Here is a 20,851-nt window from a genome sequence, read left to right on the forward strand (position 1 = left end):
CATGTACGAGGTTACACTGTTATTTTCTGTTTGTCGTTTTGTTGGTGTTATTGATAAATTTTATTATTTGTAAGCACTGTGTCCGTCTGATCAATAATTCACCTATCACCAGTCCCGACAGATATAAATAGGAACCAGTTTCAGAGTTAAGAATCAGTTTTCTTCATCTCCTGATGAGCCAACTTGGTTAGTAAAACACGCGTCGAAAGTATTGCGTTCTGGTGATTGGGTAAATTGCTTGTTTTATATTCGAAATTATATTTTCTAAAATTAGATTGAAAATCAACTTCTTCGTTCATTACATTCATTATCATCCATACTCTGTACAAGTTAAATTAGCAAACCCTAGTGGTAGAACTGGCTTTCAGTAATTATTCATTTCCTCCGAAAAATTTGCATCTATGCAAAAATGATATACTTCATTTTCGTAAAGATATACCTTTTTTTTCACTTTTCAATTCATATTATTGGGAAACAATCCGAACACAAAAAAACCTTGTTTTGTGGATTGTAACTAACGTATTTTATGTTTTCACAGCTATGGGATTCTGCTGAGCAGTCTACAGTAGTACTCCAAATAAACCATTATCAGAATGCTGACACCTATTCAAAGTCCATATTGTTTATTTTGATTGTTTTTATTCATGTTACGTTCAGGTACACAAGTTTAGTAATGCCATATATTCAGTCAGTATTCAAGTCACTTGGCACATTTGATTTCACCAAGAGCTGTTCATATCAGAAATACGCGACGGAGTGTGGCTGCTCATCATTTTGAGGTTCAACTCAGTACCTCTCGAACTTCACTGTTTAAGAACTCCATTCCATTCCATTTGGAGAACTGCGTTTATGTTGAATAAACTTCCTGATAACGTTTTCCAGGTGAATTTAATCTCCAGCGATTCAGAACCAACGTGATTCGATTTTCGCATAGGCACCGCTCTTAGAGCGCCTTAAGGATTTTCCTGTACTGCTTGTGTTTTGTTATTAAAGAAAAAAAGCTAGTCATTCCAACTGGGCAAATGTACGTTTTTTTATCACGATGCAGAAACGAGTAAGGAAACGTTACAATGCCAAGACAAATATTTCATATTTCCAATGAAGATTTCAATGCTTCAACATACTGATGACTTGAAATATACTATAGAGTGTTGAAATCGATGCTACTAATCGTTTTAGAAAATGTGTTGTTCAAGATTGTATATTCCTGGCAATTGAGCGAAAAACAACCAGCAAGTAAAGCATCAATTGCTCTCCAAAAATTATTGACCATTGCTCGACTCTCACTACTGATTCCCAAGATAATGGAGCTAACAGCATTTGGATCGTCAAAAATTCAAAGTATATCAATTATATTCAGTTCAGCTAGCATATATGTACTTGACTTAGATTTGTCAAGTGGCTTAGTGACAATTTACAACCAAAGCATTTGACAGTGTACAGTAAGAGAGACTTCTTAGTGGATCTTCACAAGGTCCAAGATTTATTTGTTTTAAAAACAAATCGACATAAGACTCGATGGGACTCTCCAAGACGGTTTGTTACAAAAGTAGACATCGACGACCGAACGAGATTCGTAATCTATTTCTCACTGCAGCTTCCACTGCACAGCAATTCAATTTCTCTCAATATTTTCTTCAATGACTCGTTGGATCCTTCATTATCATTTTCCTCTACAAATTCTATATTCATTCGCCTCAAAGTCTGGATTTTTTTCGCTTATGTAAAAGTTGACAATTTATCGATTATGAATGTTTCAATGAATAAGGATTTATATGAATACACCATCCTAGTTCGATTTATACAATTGATGGTTTTTCATTCATTATCCTTTTTGCAAAACCAAGTGATTTTTTCAACAAAAATTATTTGCTTCCTAATATAACTAATTATTTTAGTTAATTACACCAGCTTATTTAACATACATGACTATTCGATTTGAATATTTTTCGAGCTGCAAAGATATTAAATATTTTAAAAATATTCAGATTTACAAATTTAAAATAAAAATCTAAGATCCTGTAAATCGATTCAATCGTGTTGGTCAAACCATTTATAACCCAAAAACGGTTGAACCAATTTTCATAATTTTTGATTTGTTGTATTATTCTACACCAGAGGTAGCTGAATAAATCTTTAATTATGATTACTTGAAGCATATTACCTCACTTTTACATCAATAATGATACTTCCTCGGTTTTGAAAGCTTCTTCAACAGTGAGTTGAATGATACAAGTTACTTCTTTCGCTAATATTCATATACCACATTTATATACCACTACAATTGAGAATACCTCCATCAAATTATCTAAACCCCTACCACTTTTATATACCTGAGGCACCTCTTCAATTATGATTACCTGAAGCATATTACCTCACTTCTACATCAATAATAATACTTCCTCGGCTTCAAAACCTTCTTCAACAGTGAGTTGAATAATACAAATTGCTTCTTTCGCTAATATTTATATACTACATTTATATACCACTACAATTTAGACTACCTCCATAAAATTACCTAAATCTCTACAACTTTTATATACCTGAGGTACCTCTTCAATTATGATTACCGGGAGCATATTACCTCATTTCTACATCAATAATAATACTTCCTCGGTTTTAAAAACTTCTTTAACAGTGAGTTGAATAATACAAGTTGCTTCTTACGCTAATATTCATATACCACTACAATTTAGACTACCTCCATAAAATTACCTAAATCTCTACAACTCTTATATACCTGAGCTACCTCTTCAATTATGATTACTTGAAGCATATTACCTCACGTCTACATCAATAATAATACTTCCTGGGCTTTAAAAGCTTCTTCAAAAGTGAGTTGAAAGTTGCTTCTTACGTTAATACACACATCGGAAAAATCTAGGGATATTTTTATAACATACTAAATATCATAAAAATAAATGCATGAGGTCGTTTAATTTCGATTAAATTGGTACACTCGACCACCCTGTAGATTTCTATGGGTTGAACAAAGCCTGCAAAAACGGTAACTAATCTTTTATCAAGTTTTTTACAAACTGTAGGTTTTCGGCTAAAATGAATAATCTGAAAGTGTCGAGTTTGTACATTCTATGCAATTCTTGCTCAGCAATTAAACTGGAAATATTGTGCTTTAACATGGAACGCCATCACTTACCATTGGCTGAGATGAATAGAGCTGTAGGGCTTCTTCAAGGTGGCATGCGACAAAATGATGTAGCTCTTCGTTTGGGGGTCTCCCAAAGTGTTATCAGTCGATTGTGGCGGCGTTTCCGTGAAACTGGCAGTCCAGCCGAACAACATCCAGGGCGAGGACGCGCTACAACTGCAGTTCAAGACCGATTTTTGGTCTTAACCGCAAGAAGACAACCGACAATCACAGCACCTGAGTTGGTTAACGTGTTGCAGCAGACGCACCAGGTAACCATTGGTCGTGATACTGTCAGAAATCGACTGCATGAAGCAAATCTCCACAACAGAAGGCCACTTAGATGTCCACCTTTGTCGAGAGGCAATCGCGGTAGAAGATTAGAGTGGTGTCAAGAACATCAAAACTGGGATGCAAATGATTGGGCCACAGTTTTGTTTACAGACGAATCCAGATTCTCGTCGAGTAAGACTGTGGAGACGACCTGGAAATAATGAACGTTTGAGACACGTCCAGGAAGTCCACACATACAGAGGTGGTACAGTAATGCTATGGGGCGGAATCATGATCGGCGGCAGAACCGATCTCGTTTTTCCAAATCGCTCCCTCACAGCTCGACAGTACCTCGACACCATTCTTCTACCTATCGTTCGTCCGTTTGCTGGTGCTGTTGGTGAAAACTTCCACCTATTGCACAATAATGCTCGTCCACATGTCGCGCGTCTAGTCACTGACTGGCTCACCAACGAAGGAGTTGATGTATTGCCATGGCCAGCACAATCACCGGACCTGAATCCCATCGAGCATGTGTGGGACATGCTTCAACGAAGAATTACTCCGCATATGGGGAACATTCACACAACGTTTCAATTGAGAGAGCTTTTAATCGCTGAATGGCAAATGTACCTCAACAAGACATTGACAATCTCATTTTGTCGATGCACGATAGATGTAGGGCCGTAATAAACCACTGTGGAGGCCATACTTTGTACTGATTCCAATTTTTTTTGTATTATGATTTTTTTTTCGGGGTGCCAAAGAAGAGCCATATTTTTTTTAGTTTTGCTTATATGCGCACTCAGTATTTTTGGACATTTAATAAATTTTGTTGTAAGTTACATTCGTTTAATAATCACCTGTCAACTTTTTTTTCCCTAAAGCGATCTAAAAAAAATTATTGCCATTTTTAAAAATATCCCTAGACTTTTCCGATGTGTGTATATTTATATATCACAGGCTTACTCTCTTGTAAGACAGATTGAAGAGTCTGCAAATGGTGCGAGTTCATTTGCGCACTATTTAAGTACAATGACGGGCACTTCAGCACCAGACGCCTTGTTGATATTAGGCTGTTTCAAAATTCGCCTGACTAGACGTCGAGAAGTAATTTCCGATATTGTGGATTGTAGTGTTGGAATAGTGGGTTTACCAGTGTAGTCAAAGCCACTGAACGACACAACGACTATGAAAAAACAAAGTAACCGTGTCAAATAGTAGTATTATTTGAAAGTCAATTTAAGTTTAATTGTTATAGTATCAGAAGTTGTCTTTTTCGTGGTATCGAATAATTTTTTCCCCCTACTGGGAGCCGTTTTACTTGTAATTGTCTTTTAAGTGTTCGGAAAACTGTGCAGCCTCATAGGCTTACTGTGATTTTCCCCTTCTTTGCATGACACCCATTCCAACAATCTTGTTTCCTGTAAAGGTCTCTTCCTGGACGTATGTCATATTATTCTGGATATAGTTTTTATTTTTCATAACTTGTTTGCCTCTTGTGATCCAAAGCGCCACATTCGCATTAAATATGAGGAGCTGTCTCTGTACTTCTGTTCCATTGCCTGTAGCTAAGGTCTCCATCGTACAGCCCTAATTTGTACAGGTGCCCCTTAACGAAGGACACCTCAACTACTTTGTTGAAACAGTTCTTCAGTTCTCTTTAAAAACTGAATAACTATTGTTTCTTATTTGTTTATACGTTTAATGCAAGTGCCATTTAGACATTTAATGTTTAAAATGCGGTATTTCTCCTACGCCTATGCCATTTTATAGAGTTATAATAATTTTCACTCAACTGCTGTGGTGGAAATTATACATCTCTGATTATATAAAAACAATCGCGTTCTTGTTAATTTACTTCTTTTACTACACGTTTATCGATCAGAATTCCGCTCGCAATTCCTGTCCTTTACTTCAGGAACTTTCAGAAAACGTGCCGACCTTAATAGCTAGGGACGCAGGCTACACGCGTGAACTCACACACTTCTGTGACCTAAAAACTGAAATTTCTGCCCTTCATGACACGGTTTTACCCTACTGTGACCCCATTGGTCCTCGATTCGACCTCAGATGCGATTTTCTCGGTCGCGACTCGAAGGTGAAAGTGAATATAGAGCAAGGTCAGACTTGTTGTTCGCCAAAAGGGTATAGAAAGAACGATACGTTAGGTGATTATTCACGGGTCTGGAGGGTCCGATTGTCAAAAATTATTCTCCATTATACAGAGTGTTAATTAAGTATGCACCATAAATTTAACAGACGATTCTTTAGGTAATTTTAAGACGAAATGTTAATATAAACATGGGTCCGCAAATCCTTCGTTCTCAAGATACAGGATGTTAAAATGAAAATTAAAGAAAAAGTTATTCGTAAATATCTTAAATATCCTGTACCTCATGTTGTTGAAATTTGCCAATGGTATTTATAACATTGAGGAGCTAATTTAGCCTGAACGTGATTCAATTTATCAAGTCCAGTGGCGTCTCGAGCGGAATTTGAACGAATATTTTTGACTTGAAAATGTACGCCACTGACTTTTGTGCAATTTTTATTATTTCTTTGGAATGAGCAATTGAAAATACAACTTTTTGTCTCTTGAATTTTTTTCGTATCTTGCTTAGTTTTTAAGAAAAAAAAGTCGACCTAATTGGTCGATTGGTGATTTTATTCCGTAAATCCTCTTCACTTTGAATAGGAGTTTTGTATACCAACGCTTTAAGGTGTCCCCAGAGAAAATAATCTAAGGGATTCATTTCGGGCGAGCGAGGTGGCCATGGGTGTGGGCCCATGGCCACCTCGTTCGCCCTAAATTTTCATCCAACAATTCCATCGTGCATGTACCACATACGGAATCTTTCCATGACTGGAATTTCTTCTGAAAGTCTAGGTAAAACAAATTCTAAAATCCTTCGGTATTCTTCTCCATTAAGTCTAGGTGGAAGGAAGTGAGGCCCAATGAGATGGTCACCGACAATTCCAACCCAAATATTAAAAGAAAACTGTCCTTGAAAATTATTTTCTATCAAGGCGTGTGTTTTCGGCCCAAATGTGATTGTTGTGGAAGTTAATAATTGAATTGCGAGAAAAACAAGCTTCATCTGTAAACAATATTCGACTTAGGAAACCTGGATTTCTTTTTATTTTACCGCGTAACCTATTAGAAAAAGCTAGTCTTACAGGCAAATCTCTGGGCAATATAGTTCGCACACGTTGCATGTGATAGGGATATAGCTGCTGGGCTCTTAGAATCTGCCACACTGTGACATGGGTAATATTCAGTTCTTCAGCTATTTTCCGAGTACTGGTATGAGGATTTACTTCAATTTCATTTAAAACAGCTTCTTCAATTTGAACTGTTCGTACTATTGCAGGCCTCCCAATGACAACCGTCGATCTTTTAAAGCTGCCTGTTTCAGAAAGTCGTGCATGGAGACGCACAAATGTTCTTCTATTAGACACTACACGCTGAGGAAATCTTTCATGGTAAATGCGTCTTGCAGCATTCGAGTTTCCGTGAGCCATTCCATAACAGAAATGCATATCTGCCATTTCACTGTTAGTAAATTGAACCATGTTTTACAAAAATGGTTCGAAAAATTACCACTAAACACACTTTTTATAAAAATTATAAATTAAAATCATATAAAGTTGACAACTGTCAAGTTGTTTAATCAATGCTGCAATCGTTTTCCAAGACAACCCTCAATTATTATTTATGGTATTTTCAGAAGAATGCGAAATTCAATGATGTGGCGGCTAGACGGTTGTATTGAAGCCGAAGGAGGCCATTTCCAACACTTAATTTAGTGCAATTCGTTAGTCTAGATGTTATTGTTATTTAATATTTGTTATTATTGTTTCATAATTAGTAATGAAAAATTGTAAAAATGATAATTTCCAAAAGAAACATTTACTCCCCCATATTATTCCTTGTGAGGTCCATTGATATGCAATTAGGTCGACTTTTTTTTCTTAAAAACTAAGCAAGATACGAAAAAAATTCAAGAGACAAAAAAGTTGTATTTCTAATTGCTCAATCCGAAGGAGTGAAAAAAATTGCACAAAAGTCAGTGGCGTACATTTTTAAGTCAAAAATATTCGTTCATATCCCGCTCGAGACGCCACTGGACTCAATAAATAGAATCACGTTCAGGCTAAATTAGCCTGAACGTGATTCATTTTTTTTTTCAACACCTTGTATCTTGAGAACGAAGGATTTGCGGACCCATGTTCATATGAATATTTCGTCTTGAAATTACCTAAAGAATCGTCTGTTAAATTTATGTTACATACTTAATTAACACATTAACACCCTGTATTGGTAAACATGCCTCTGAAGCATTAGCTATAGCTGAATTTTTAGCTTTATTCATTGTTTACTTAGTCTGTGGCAGCCGCCAAAGTTAAACGTATATTTAGGAGCTCGACGATTTTCGTTTGTAAAAACAAATGGATCAAAGAATTTCTATCAAATTTTGTGTGAGGAAATGAAATGAAGTGTAATAGAGTCTTTGAAATGTTTACAAAGGCCTATGGTGAGTCTACTACGAGCAAAACAAGGGTTTACGAGTGGTACATATATTTCCAAGACAGCCGTGAAGACGTTGAAGATGATGAACGCTTCGGACGCCCCAGCACATCAACAACCGATGATATTGTTTTTTTTGACCACATTATGTATGAACATTTGTAGCAAGTCGTACATAATACACAATTTGAAGTTACACAATAAGGAAAAAAATACATATATATACATATATACACACACACACACACACACATATATATATATATATATATATATATATATATATATATATATATATATATATATATATATATATACACATATACATAAATATGTAATAGATGAGTTACAAATACAATAATAAAATAACAATTAGACTTGAAAAACTTGAAAAAAGTGAAATGAATCATCGAATCACAATCAGAGAAGTCGCTGATGATTTGCGTGAAGTAATCCGAAAAATTTCCGGATTTTTGGAAAAATAATTAAAAGCTTTTGACCTAATATAATTCACCTGCTTGTTCAATCATAATTGTTCGTGAAATTTCAGCTGAAAATAATGCTGTAACGATGCCCCGGCCTCCATATTCGCCAGACATGGCTCCATATGACTTTTTCCTATTCACAAAAATAAGGAAAACCTTGGAGAGCCGTCGTTTCATAAGCATAGATGCCATTCAAATCACAACGCTGAAAGTCCTTGAGTCTATCCCAAAATTCGAGTTTGAGAAGCGTTTTTAGGATTGGAAGAAGCTCTGGCATAAGTGTATCAGTGTATTCTTTTCAAGAAATCGAAAATTCACTATATTTTCTGAGCATTTTTCGTATTTTTTCTGAGTTGCTCACTAGAAATTCATCATTTTTTCTAATTTTATCTAGTCGGGCATACAGAGTGTTTTATAGAGAATCACAATTCTGAGGAAAGCTAAAATGTTCATAGTGAATCTAAGTCGTTGAAATGTATACAGTAAATTATTTCGTTGTAATAGTTTTATCATAAGGAAACTTCGAACTGTGGTGGTTGATGTTAGTTTTTCAAGATAAAAACGAAAATAGGTATTCATTTACACTCAAGTTGGAAGTCAAAGTCAACTCACCAAGAATAGTTTCTCACGGACAAAATTCTCAGAATTGGAACAAAAAAATTCAAAATGTATTTTGTGTGTCATTTACTAACTTGAACTTTACACAAGGAAATGTATAATTTGATTTGAAAGGGTTATATTTTTAGGAGTGATTAATTTTTTGGGAAAGAAAGTTTTTGGCTTTCTACTACTCCATCTGATACAAAAAAATGGATGAGAGAATCTTCCAAAGAAAATCTTCTTAAGGCGAAACACGTGTATACCAGTTAGGGTGACAGTGTTCTATTAAGTGCAATTTGTTACTATTCATTTAAAGTAGAACTCATGCGAATGATATCTGATTTTTATTTCACAACGAATGTTTGAAATACAAATTGAGTAGAGAAAAGTATCTTCTGTATAATTCAGTGTTCATATAGAAGTATTTGTTTCGAAAGAATTTTTTTCTTTCGTATAATTCAATGTTTATATGAAAGTAGCTGTTTCAGGAGGACTTTCTTTCAGTTTGTGTCTGAAAGTTACTTCTTTGCATGATCTACACATCCATGTATAGAGTTATTTATTTTCAAATTTATTATTCCTTCCTTTCTTTGGAAGATTCTCTCATCCATTTTTTTGTATCAGATGGAGTAGTAGAAAGCCAAAAACTTTCTTTCCCAAGAAATGTATAATGTCATTGACATCCCTTGCCTTCAGCTAATAAATGAAAAACTACGAATAAAAAATAACGAAAAAACAATAATAACTATTTTGGGAAGGAAGCTTTTTGGCTTTCTAATACTTTTTGATACAACACGTTGTGAAATGTTTATATGAATGATATCTGTTTTAATTCCATAATGAATATTTGTGATTTTCGGAAAATTCAATGTTCATACTGAAGTAGTTATCTTGAAAGGACTTTCCATTTTCGTGTAATTCAATGTTTATCTGAATGCAGTTTTTTCGAAAGGACATTTTCTCCCAGTTTATGTCTGAAAGTTACTTTGTTGCATGATATATTGAGCAGCTGGTCTAGTTTCTAGAGCTAAAGATAAGTCATCAAACATTTTTCCATGAAGTCAGTAGTTCAGGAATTCTTTGCGGAATGTTAGAAAATCTTGCAATGAACTTTCTCATTAAAATTATTCCAATCTAATTATAGTTCAAAGAATTGAAAGTCCAGTTCATTGAAACTACTAGCCAGTCTACGTTTGGTCGTAGTATTAGATGGTTTTAAAAGTTTGTCCATTTTGATTTTATATGTTTTCTCAGCTACATATCTCAATGCTACTATGTGTTGGTAAATACTGATCGATAGAATGTTGTACTCTATATATCGATGCTGTATTCATATTATAATTTTTTACCTCTTTTAAGCTTATCATTTTCGGCCAATTTTTCTCTACGAATTCAAATCGAACCAAAGCTCTGCCAAAACTGCCCAAAATATTAACGAGGCATTTGAAAATGATTGCGTTAATGGACGCACTATTCGAGATTGGTTTGCGAAATTTCTTCCTAGAGATTTTAACTTCGAAGATGAAGCCGAAGTGGTCGACCTACAATAGTCCAGGGGAAGGATTTGAAGACCCTGATGAAGACTAACCCATTACAAATGGTGCATGATGTGACGGAAGAACTGGACGTCAGCTCCCATGCGGTTTTTGATGGTTTAAAACCTATTGAAGCAGTCAAAAAGCTCGAAAAGTGGGTGCCGCATGATTTGAACGATCGACAAAAATTGTCACGTTTTGAGGTTTGTGCAACCAAAACGATGCTTTTTTGGATGAATTCGTCACGATATAACAGAAGACGGTTCGCCCGAAGGCGAAAAATCACCAAAAAAGACCATGGTTTCTGGATGGTGATCAGCGGCTAGTGTGATTAACTATAACTTTCTGCAACCAGGCCAAACCATCACACGAAAATAGAGGAAATCGATGAAATGTAGGTAGCAAAAATTGCGTCAGCAGCAAAGGCCACTGGTAAACAGAAAGTCCGATTATGCACCATGAAAACGTCCGTTCGATCGTTTTTCAAATAACCGTCCGAAAATTAAACGAATTGAGCGTCGAAGTTTTGCCTCACCTACTATAATACCCAGACCTCTCGCCAATCGACTGCCATTTTTACAAGCACTTCGATAACTCACCAATTAGGAGCACGAAGAAACGGCCTTCGTCGATACACAATTTTTATGCTGACCAAGACTCATATAAACGGACAAAACTTTCGAAACAACCTAATATTTTTGGTATTGATACAAAAAAAGAAGGGCGAGGGAATCTTCCAAAGAAAGGAAGGAAGTAACTCTATACATGGATGTGTAGATCATGCAAAGAAGTAACTTTCAGACACAAACTGAAAGAAAGTCCTCCTGAAACAGCTACTTTCATATAAACATTAAATTATAAGAAAGAAAAAAATTCTTTCGAAACAAATACTTCTATATGAACACTGAATTATACAGAAGATACTTTTCTCTACTCAGTTTGTATTTCAAACATTCGTTGTGAAATAAAAATCAGATATCATTCGCATGAGTTCTACTTTAAATGAATAGTAAAAAATTGCACTTACATAGAACACTGTCATCCTGACTGGTATACACCGATGTTTCGCCTTAAGACACTTGCCCTAAAGCTCTTCAGTACCAAATTGGATAACATTATAGAAAATACACACACTTCATTCATGAATTACGATTTTTTAATGTCACGGAATAAGCTTGATCTGCTTATGTCATCGATGACATCGTAATAACATTCATTCACCTATTTGATTTGATCCCAGCCAAGAGGAATCTTATTTGAATTGAAGGGGTTATATTTTTCAGGAGTGATAAATTTTTGGGAAAGGAAGTTTTTGGCTTTCTACTACTCCATCTTGATACAAAAAAAGAAGGACGAGGGAATCTTCCAAAGAAAGGAAGGAAGTAATGTGTGTGTGTGATGTAATGTGTAATGAAGTGTGTGTATTTTCTATAATGTTATCCAATTTGGTACTGAAGAGCCTTAGGGCAAGTGTCTTAAGGCGAAACATCGGTGTATACCAGTCAGGTTGACAGTGTTCTATGTAAGTGCAATTTGTTACTATTCATTTAAAGTAGAACTCATGCGAATGATATCTGATTTTTATTTCACAACGAATGTTTGAAATATAAATTGAGTAGAGAAAAGTATCTTCTGTATAATTCAGTGTTCATATAGAAGTATTTGTTTCGAAAGAATTTTTTTCTTTCGTATAATTCAATGTTTATATGAAAGTAGCTGTTTCAGGAGGACTTTCTTTCAGTTTGTGTCTGAAAGTTACTTCTTTGCATGATCTACACATCCATGTATAGAGTTACTTCCTTCCTTTCTTTGGAAGATTCCCTCGTCCTTCTTTTTTTGTATCAAGATGGAGTAGTAGAAAGCCAAAAACTTTCTTTCCCAAAAATTTATCACTCCTAAAAAATATAACCCCTTCAATTCAACTTAATATTGACATGCAAAATGTCAACTTCCAAGCTCTCCAACTTACACTCAATGCTTTTTCATATGTTTATTCTCCAACTGTTTTTTGGGCTTTTCTGATGTAGTTTTGTAAATCACTCCAAATGGCCTCGCCAAAATTCAAGTAGTCTGAGGTCAATAGACCCGCGTAGTCTTTTCATTACTTTCACATCAAATTCATTTCTCATTGGTCTGGAAAAATTGTTCCAGCATTCATGGATCTAATTCATCGACCACTTAAAGTGATAGATTCCATCTTCTAGCAGTGAACACATAGCCTAGTTCAAACACCCAACATTCGTTATTGAGTCCCCAAATTACATATTCGTTTCACGGAAATTTTTCAGTAGAGCCTTCTGCACGAACAGCATGATTTATTGAAACCTCCCACATCATAATTTTTCATTCATTTTGATAGCTAATAACAGTAGTTGTTTGATTCTTTCTACGCTGCTGATTTCTTTTATTATATTATTTATTGTTATTGTTCTGGAAATTGCAGAAAACATGTTCACTTATATCATTTTCGAGTCTTTCATCTGTTGTATAGTTCTGTTAATTGTGATATTGCGCAATGATGCTTATTTCCGACAATGACTTCACCAACTCCATTTCCCAATATGACATAAAAATAATATCCCACAGTCTGACGCAAAACCACGTTACGAACAAAATCCCGACAGTTCTTTTCACACGATTCGACGAGCAATGAAAAAATCAACGAAAACAAATACCTCGACACCGCACCAGAAGTCTATATATTTTCGAAATAATAAATCACATGCCACTTCGGTCTCGCTAAATAAACAACTTCGCTCAAGTTGAGACACACATGTTGCTCATTCTCACGACAAAACGGCGGCAAATCTACACGTTTTTTCCCAGAAAACCAGGGGAGATAATGTACAAAAACATCTTGAAAGAATATCAGACGGAATTTCCAGAAAAATTAAGCACGGTTCAGTTGTTGACAATGATTCGGAGAAAGTTCTAAATATTTCCATCACTATTTCGAAACAAAATTGTCGACTTCAGTTTTCACTTCTAAACAACTCGTATCTACGACAGACTTTTTCTGTTGATCAAATTGCACCCTAGAGTTTTTTTTACTAGAATATTAATTTATCAAGGGTTGTATTACGAGTGCCCCAAGTTCAATTGGTCAAATGTGTGCAAATCCTTTATTTTGTAAGTTTTGCTAAGCAAAGATGAGTAGGTATATATTAATTCTTTGAAATTATTATACACAAAATCGTTTGCTTAAAAGCAAAATTTTTAAAATAATGGGATTACATGCATGCGGATGAGTTTGGTGTATGAAGGATATTGGATGTAAGATTATTTCCAGATGAATTATAAGATAATATAAACCTAAAAAAAATTCAGAATACAAATTTCACGATTAATCTGAAATATCTGAAAAAGCAAATGCGCCACTGGAATCAATGAAGTCGCCCCGGAGCGCCAATTAATTTTTATTGTTGTATAAAAATAAAAAAAAAATAAAAAAAAATCTTAAAATTAAGTTCCAAAAGTTACCTGTCAGAAATATAGACGTTAACAGCTGCCTAGTTAAGTCTTCAACTTTTCAACGTTTTTTTTTTGCAATGAGAGAAATAATTGACAAAAAAATTCAAGGCTGCCTTCATAATCTTCGCAGACTATGATGATCCTACTAAAAACGTTAATGAACATATTTTAGCGAGAGTATATATTAGTTAGCAAACTGTGATCATACTCTGCTGTATTCTGCTTACTCGCCGGAAGTAAGTTCATGAACTCGTTCGATTGATGACTTATTTATTTTGTAGAAATTCATGTTGAAATATTTTAAGTTCATGAACTTAATACAAACATCAATGTCGTCCGGTAACTTTCCAAATATGTTGAGAAGTAGTACAGTTATTTGCATCCCAAAAATAAATGATGCAGTTGAAATGTCAGACTTCAGAGCAATAAATACTTTGCCGATTATTGAGAAAGTTTTGGAAATTGTTGTACATGAACAAATTACCAGGTACTTTACTGAAAATGACCTGTTTATAGAAAATCAATCTGGACTTAGAGAACCCCACTCGTGTGAAACCGTCTTTAATTAACAGTTTTAAAATGGAAGAATGAAATCGATAGCGATAAATTTATAGTAGCAGTGTTTTCCTTGATTTCAGGAGGGCATTTGAAACTATCGATAGGCAAATATTACTTCGTAAACTGAGATATTATGGAATCGATGGAATAGCCTTAAGTTGGTTAAAAAATTATCTCAATGGCAGGTCACAAATAACTACGGTGGGGAAATGTTTCTCAAATGAAATTTCAAACAATATAGGCGTACCTCAAGGGAGTGTCCTGGGACCACTGCTGTTTATAATTTACCTGAATGATGTGAATTATATACATGTTATGTTTTTTTGAATTTATTTGAAGATGACACGTTGCTTGCATACTAGGGACATGACATTGTAGAAACAGTGGAGCGCATGAATCGATTGTTGAAAAAATTGAAATATATTTAAACGAAAATAAACTAAAAAGTGATACAAATAAAACCAAATCAATGATAATTAGTAAGAAACATAAACTGAAATCAATATTGACTATGAAAAGCTTCAACTTGAAGTGGAGGGAGACAAAATTGAATGGGTGTCAGAACTCAAGTATTTAGGCTTCGTGTTGTCACTATATTTGTAAGAAGATATAAAAAAAACAATTTTTTTTCCTGGATTTCATGGAAGTTTCCATGTTTTCAAAAATAACAATATACAGAACCATTATACAGCCCCAGTTTGATTATTGTTCCACTCTGCTTTATCTTTTAGATAAGAACAATATACAGAAGTTACAGAAACTGCAAAATCGAGATTTGAAAATCATCTTAAAATGTAATAAATACACTCCCATTCAATGCATGCTGAGTGCCCTCAAGTGGTATGATGTGGCAGATAGACTGTATTACTCAAGTATGATATTTATTTATAAAATAATCAGAAATATATTACAAAAATATTTTGATTCCTTCATTACGTACAATAATCAAATTCATGTTTGTTTGAAGGTGATTGACAATGTTTCATGATGAATTTCACTAGTTCGGACTTCCATTGTCTACTATATAAAATGATTTGAAATCCCTGAAACAACTAGAAAAGAATTATTAAAAATGAATAGCTGAAAATAACAATTATATTAAGCAAAATAAACCTGAGATGAAATAATAGTGAAATAAAATACAAGTAAAATAGAACAATTGAACAAAAATAAATAAAAAATGAAGAAATGGAAAACGAAAATAAAAATGAAAAGTTGAGAGATTTCAAGTCACGTTAGTTCACGACGTTTCGATTGTTAGTACCTACAATCGTCTTCGGTTCATCACCCGATACCATCTGCAGCTGGTAGAAAGTAAAAGTTCTAATAAGTACAATTGTAATCAATTTTATGTATAGATATTTAACTTTGAAGGTTCAAGAATAAGTAACTGAGGCCATAGTGGTTCGCGTTCGAACTGAATAAAATATCATCAGAGATGAAAAAAATTGCTCCAAATGAAAAATAATGTAATCATACAACTTCCCTGGCTAATACCACGAAAAACCTTGGATTATATCCGACAGGTGTCCGTGCAGGATTCTTCACTGAAGTTATTCCTGCATATGCTGTTGGCGATACAACTGCCGCGATAGATTTTCAATTATTGGAAACACTCTTGCAGGTCGGTTTCGGGCTGTTTGCAACTCATCAGTGCAAGGTAGTGTCTATCATCATGAGTCAATGATTTGCGATAATTGAAAATCGAATTCCTTCAGAGTATAATTCTTTGAACTAGGCTGAAGCGGACAACAAACAACAGGTTTGTCATCGTCTCATCTGCCTGTGAACGAGGTAACCAACCGCATATCTGAAATTTGACCAATTTCCCGTATAAGGAACGAATTGTTCCTTTAGATGATTTGATTTATAGCCAGTCTTCAAGTATGCCCACCGAAAAGTTTTCTTTCCTTTTACGAGGAATTGGGCAAATTTCGGATATGCAGTTGGTTACCTCGTTCACAGGCAGATGGGGCGATGACAAACGTGTTGTTTGATGTCCGCTTCAGCGAGGAATGATACTCTGAAGGATTTTTAATTATCGGAAGTCATCGACTTTATTTTGATGATAGACACTACCTTGCACTAACGAGTGACCAAATAGCACGAAACCAGTCTGCAAGTGTGTTCCAATAATTGAAAATCTATTACTGCAGTTGTATGTTGTATCTCCAACAGCAAATGCCACTTCAGTGGAGAATCCTGCACTGACACCTGTCGGATATAATAATAATAATACGTTTATTATTTACCAATAATTAACAACCAATATTAAATTTCAATAAAAAAAAATTAGGTAAATAAAAGGTGAGAGTTCAGTTTTCTTTCAACACCAGGAAGAGAGAAACTGGTCTTCCGCTCAGACCCTTACTACAAACTAAACTTAAAACTATACTTATATACCTACTGACTAGTACCAGTAAACAAGAAGAAGACTAGAGAAAAGCAAGAGAAAAATTAATAATAAAAGAGAGAGAAAAGATAGGAACCCTTTTAATAATTTATTTTCACTTGTGAGGGCAGTGATACCTTTAGGTCATGAAACCGCCATGTTGCATGACCTGTAGTCGGTTATCTTATACGTATTCATGTAACTAGCAATATTATATGAAAAACTACGTTTGAAAATTTCCTTTCTATGTCGAGGAATGGTGATAAAAAAAGTTTGTCGATTATTTCTATCATGTATGTCTTTTCTATATATGACTTTATCATGGAGATAGTTGGGTTGTTTGTATTTCAAAAGTTTGTAGAAGTAGCAAAGAATATGTAATTTACGCCTGTTGGACATATTGAGCCATTCAATTTCTTTAATTTTATGGGAAATCCTCTGCCTACTTTTTATGCCGAAAATAAGTCTCAAACAGCAGTTCTGGATTTTCTGGATACGCTGACTATCCATGCCATCTAAACATGGCCCATATACAATATCACAATAGTTGAATTGGGAAAGCACTAATGAATTACACAGCATTTTTTTTACATCTTGGCTTGAATAGTGTCTATGTGGGTAAATCATCTTCAAGCTTATGTAACTTCTTTTCAACATAATAATAACCTGTTCTTTGAATCTCAATTTTTGATCTAGTATCAAACTCAAGTTCTTTGCACTCTCACTAAAAGGTATTGTGTCATTTCCCATACTCAGTATAATATTATGAGATATATCATTCCTGACATTGTCATTGCAGAACAAAATAGCACATGACTTTTGAGGATTTATTTTGAGTAGATGTTTATCATATATGTCTTTTAAAGATTCTAAGTCAATATTTATTTCTCTGTTAGTTTGTATGACATTATCTGGTTCAAAGGTTTTATATATCTGTGTGTCATCAGCGTACATGTGGTAGTTACAGTGCTGCAAAGCCTCATGAAATGTTGCAGTAAATAAGATGAACAGAAGTGGACCCAAAATACTACCCTGAGGAACACCGCATGATACACGAGCAAAATTAGAAGTTTTATCATTCAGAGTAACACGTTGAAGTCTATTTGATAAATATGAAGTAATAAGTTTGCAAGCATTCTGGCCAAATTTTAAGTAGTGAAGTTTAGATAGGAGAATTCTGTGGTTTATCAAATCAAATGCTTTCGAAAAGTCAAGTAAGATGAATACAGTTGCTTTATTTTCATCAATACCTTTGATAATGTCATCCGTTATATTTGCAAGTGCACTCACACAACTGTAACCAGGTCTGAACCCTTATATATATATAATCCAATGCCCTTCGTGGTATTAGCCAGAGGAATAGTTGTATCAAGAATGACAAAATTGTGATGAATGATACTGATTTGTCAATTTTACGTAGATGCATAATTAATTTCCATATGAAAGAAAAACGAGTTTCTATACGATATCCTACGAGTTCTTACATAATCCGAGATATTGACTATCAGGGTATCAGGGACTTTGCGAAAATAAATTCATAAACTTAGATTTCGATGAAGAAAGATGAAAAATAACAGAGAAATATTGATGGAACGCCGTCCTATTCGACTACTTGGGATAGAACTCTTGAAGAAAATGTTGACCTATAGAGAAGAATTTCGACTTTATGGATAAAACATATGGATAAAATGCTAATACCAAAAAGGTGTTAGTGAAGGGCAACGTCTGACAATAATACATGCGGGTGGCGAGAATGAGTTTATGCCTAATGCTTAAATTAGATGGAAATCAAATTGTAATAGAGGTGATTATCACTACGAAATTAATTCTGATAATTATAAGAAATTGGTGTTGGAACAGTTGATTCAGAATATGCCGTTGATAAGCGTTGTGGTGATCGATAATGATGCACTAATTATAATAAACAAATCATCAAAATGCGACATCTACCAAAAAAAAAACGATATGCAATCATGGTTATCAGAGAGGAATACTTCATTTGGAAAAACATGCTGAAATTTGGATTATGGGCCTTCATAAACAACTTTTGAATTATTCTTTGAAAGACATTTCTTTGTAGAAGACTCGATACTTCCTACTGTTTTTTGCGTATTTAACTTTTCACAATCTGAAAAATAAACAATAAAGAATCTGCTGAAGTGTAACAGAAAAGTTTATCCTGAAAAATAACTGCGGATCATAAACCAATGAAGGGTCCAATTATTCAGTAACTTGTATTCATGAATTTTGTCTACAAATTGAAAACATTAATTGAAATACAAATTAAATATTTATGTTTATTTTTTTAGTGGTTGATGTTTCGGAAAATATATTTTTTTTGTTTCCAAAACCTGAAATTCACTTTGAAACTTTCGCCAAAAATTGTGAATAGCTCTAATGCTTTTGACATGTCAAAAGAATGAAATGTCCAGATATCATATGCGATATTTTAGAGCTATCGCAATTTGAGGCGAAAGTTTTATAGTGAATTTCAGATTTTGAAAACGAAAAAAGAGTGTTTTCCAAAACGTCGATTTGTAGGCAAAGTTTATGAATGCAAGTTACTGACTAATTGGACTCTTCAGTGGGTCATATTACGCAGTAATTTTTCGGGGTGAACTTTTCAGTTTTCCCCTCATTACACTTTAGTATTTACACTATTACACTATTGATTTATCTTAGTTTATTTTTCAAATTGTGAAAGGTTGTATAACCCAAAAAACAGCAGGAAAAAACTTTTCTTCAATTCGGACTTTCATTGTCTAGTATGATATAAATTGATTTGAAATCCCTGAAATAATCTGTGAAAAAATAAAGAAATAAAAAGGTTAGCTGCATAAATAACAATTATATTGAGCCAAAAAACTGAAATTACAATGAAATAAAATAGAAGTAACAACCAAAAAATCAAAAAATGAAATATTAATACGGAATGAAAATCAAAAAAAATATTAACAAGAAATGGAAATTACAAACTAAAAGATTCCAAACCAAGGTAATTCACAACGTTTCAATTGTTATTATCCGCGATCGTCTTCGGGTGATAACTGGTCTTATTCCGATAACCATCGTCAGTTCAATCAGGTTGGAGCCTAGCTCCTTTACCCTTGTAGCTGATTTTTGTCAGGAGGATAAATTGGACTCAGAGATTTGACTATTTAAAGATCACTCGAGTGCTTTCACCTATCCCCTCTTTCCTCTCTACGCTTCATCGGTTAAAGCGGAAGCTGACCGTTTGGCGGGAGTTGCATATATGTTGTCCAACAAGGCATTTAGCCAAGCTAGCGTAGAGATACGCAACATATGGCTACCTCTAATCAAGCGGAACACTACCAACTCCCGCCAAACGATCAGCTCCTGCTAAAACCAATGAAGCGGAGAGAGGGAAGAGGGGATAGGTGAAAGCACTCGAATGACCTATAAATATTTAGATCTCTGAGGAATAAGTCCAGTTATCACCCGAAGAAGATTGTGGATACCAACAATCAAAACGCCGTGAAATATCTTGATTTGGAATCTTTAAGTTTGTAATTTTCATTTCTTGTTAATAATTTTTTTAATTTTCATTTCGTGTTAATATTTCATTTTTTGATTTTTTGGTTGTATTTTATTTCATTGTAATTTCAGTTTTTTTGCTTATACGTAATTGTTATTTTTTCAGCTAACCTTTTTATTTTTTAATTTTTTCACAGATTCTTTCAGGGATTTCAAATCAATTTATATCATACCAGACAATGGAAATTGGAACGCCAAACTAATAAAATACACCATGAAACATTGTCAACCACCTTCAAACGAACACGAAAAAACTCTTGAATTCTTACACACATCAAAATGTATTCCAAGATCTGTCTGTTA

Source organism: Leptinotarsa decemlineata, unplaced genomic scaffold, assembly GCF_025532065.1.
Source record: "Leptinotarsa decemlineata unplaced genomic scaffold, Ldec_3_MD MMD2_tig00001393_RagTag_RagTag, whole genome shotgun sequence".
In the NCBI taxonomy this organism is placed as follows: Eukaryota; Metazoa; Arthropoda; class Insecta; order Coleoptera; family Chrysomelidae; genus Leptinotarsa; species Leptinotarsa decemlineata.